Source organism: Lolium perenne, chromosome 5 (assembly GCF_019359855.2).
Source record: "Lolium perenne isolate Kyuss_39 chromosome 5, Kyuss_2.0, whole genome shotgun sequence".
Taxonomy (NCBI): Eukaryota; Viridiplantae; Streptophyta; class Magnoliopsida; order Poales; family Poaceae; genus Lolium; species Lolium perenne.
The window spans coordinates 127143143-127145786 of record NC_067248.2 but is presented as its reverse complement, the minus strand read 5'-3'; the positions used below and the strand labels follow the sequence as shown (position 1 = coordinate 127145786).

At 43.6% G+C, this 2644-nt stretch overlaps 1 long non-coding RNA gene across 1 annotated transcript; it reads right to left on the bottom strand.

Moving 5' to 3' along the window:
- Nucleotides 1-489: 489 nt before the first annotated feature.
- On the bottom strand, nt 490-1512 carry LOC127304808 (uncharacterized). The gene is made up of 3 exons (XR_007853540.2): nt 1362-1512; nt 1136-1223; nt 490-907 (listed from the first exon to the last, which is right to left on the bottom strand). It is a non-coding gene; the product is annotated as an uncharacterized lncRNA (long non-coding RNA).
- Between the last annotated feature and the right edge of the window lie 1132 nt (nt 1513-2644).

Here is a 2644-nt window from a genome sequence, read left to right as displayed (position 1 = left end):
AATTCAAAGGAAAAAAAGGAGAGCCACATGCCTACTATAAAGAAGAGTACCATCTCGAGGAAAGTACAGTTTAGTGTTGGTGTAGGCTTACATGTTTCTAGCCTTGCTTATTTGCTCCATTCCCATGGTTTGCCCACTTATAAACTGATTCATATCACTCCATTGCACCAAAACTAAATTAGGAATATTCTCCTCTACATCTTATAAAAATTGAATTACTGAATCCAAGCGCACCTATACCGCAAACATCAATTACGAATGCATTTCTTAGTGCATTTCCATCCACCCTTCTGGACATAAGTCTGCGAGAATGTACATGCAAAATCAAAAAGAATTTTCCAAACTGACATATATTGTGCTTATGTTTGAAAACTAAAATATGTATAACACATTTCTCCTACAAAACTAAGTAAACCTCTGCTCTCATCTTTCTCCTTGTAAACTAAAATACACACCTCGCATTATCTCATCCTTATCTGTCCAGGACCTGAAAAATGCAGAAAAGATGTTCAGTAAGAACCATCATCAGGTCAAAATACATGGATGTTAATTTGCAGCTAAGAGAATTCCAAGATCTGCAATATTGAGTTTTAAGACTCCAATCTCATGAAAAACTAAATGATGTATGGATGAATAAATCAACCAATCAAAAGAAACCATTTTCTTGCCATTTCCTTTTGATGAAAGGTTTTTACCATTAAGTGCAGCCATACCAACCAGTAGGGAGAGGATCATGAGAGGTGGAGTGACGACGACCACACTCCACTGCATCGGTCCATCTCAGCAACGCACACTGCACTGTGCTCAGGATGGTAGTGCCACATCATCCGTCTCGAGCGGCATGCACTCCACTGTGACCTGGATGCGACCTGGATGCCGACACCACTCCATTGACTCATTCCTTGACCTATACAGTGAATATTTCTTAAAACAACATAATAATATAGGTGACAGCATCCTCCATCGCTACTACACTATCCAGTATCCAAAACCTTATTCTACACTATGATAGCAATGGCCAGTAAATAAGATCGATAAACACACCATCAAGTTGACATTTTGACATGTGAATATGGCATAGAGTTTGATAGGATAAGACAATGAAAATAACAATCAATTGTCATGGACTATATACCAGATGAACAATGCCCTTGTCAATGACCCCGACCAATCCCTACAGTGAGACAAAAGAGCGCAAGATTTTCCCCTCCACCACATGTTACCTGTATAAACAAAATGATTGGCTTATTAGAATCAGCTCATCTTTGTTGGATGGTAGTATGGCATCAAAAGCAACAATAGTGAACTTAGGCAGGAGAAACAAATGATTTCTTTTCCGATTCACTGGATCAGATTGTTACCTAGAGGTTAGAGGATTCAATTGACTAACTACCACAAGCTGTAGCTATTTTCTTTTCATTTTACAAATGCACACAAGAGGAAAGGTTGCTTGGGTTCTGTTAAGTATACAGCTTCTATAAAGTTAGAGCCTTCCATTGATCCTTTTCCTTCCTCTCTGCAAACAGTAACAAACCTACTGCTAAGCTTAATCATGCAGCATACATCAAACAGCACCAAAAAATATAGTAAGCACTTCATAAACATAAATGAACACACAATTCAATCACTTGAGAAATAACCGAACAAAATAGGCTCATTAAAATGACCTTGGTCTTCTTCACAAAACTTCTCCCAGATTCTTCTTTCTTATCTTCTTCCTCAAACTGACACCCATGTGTTCAGAAAAAGCATCAATTCATACAGTTCAATCACTTGCAAATTTAATCAAACAAGATATGACACAGAAAATTGACCTTGGCCTTCTTCTTCTTTACAAAACTCCCACCACATCCTTTGTTCTTCTCTTTTTCCTCAAATCTGCTCATGAGGAAGAAGGGAATCCAGAGAGAGAGTGGAACCTGGGAATCTGAGGCAGAGTAGGGGAGATCGATGCACAAATTCAGCACCTTCCTCGCATCTCCTTTCCTAACCAATCACACAATAATTTCACCAAATCTTCTCATGAGGAAGAAGGGAATCCAGAGAGAGGGGTAGAGAGAGAGAGAGGAACCTGGGAATCTGAGCTAGAGTAGGGGAGATCGATGCACAAATTCAGCACCTTCCTTGCATCTCCTTTCCTAACCAATCACACAATAATTTCACCAAATCATCTCATGAGGAAGAAGGGAATCCAGAGAGAGAGAGATAGAGAGATATAGAGAGAGAACCTGGGAATCTGAGGTGTAACTGGCCTGCTCGCTCCACTAAGCTGAGGACGACGACATGACCCCACGCCCTCAAGACATCTTCTGCTGGCCTCCTTCCGCTCCCGTGTGTGGGGCAAAAGGTCCCCGTCGGGTCCTTCTCCGGGTCGCGCGACCCCGATGACCTCGTCGCCTCGCCTGCCTCCTCCTCCGTCCCTCTGCATCCCGGTCGCCGACGAACAAAAACGAGGATGGCAGTGCCGCAAAGGGGGAGGAGATCGCACAGGGAGTTGGCGGCATGAACGGGGAAGAGAGGGTCTGGCGGCGGGTCGAGGCGGCGGCCGGCGCTCGTGCTGTTTGGCGGCTCGAGGCGGCGACTTGGGGAGCGAGAGAGCAGGGCTGAAGGCGGCTCGAGGCGCCGGCCGGCGACGAGAACGGAG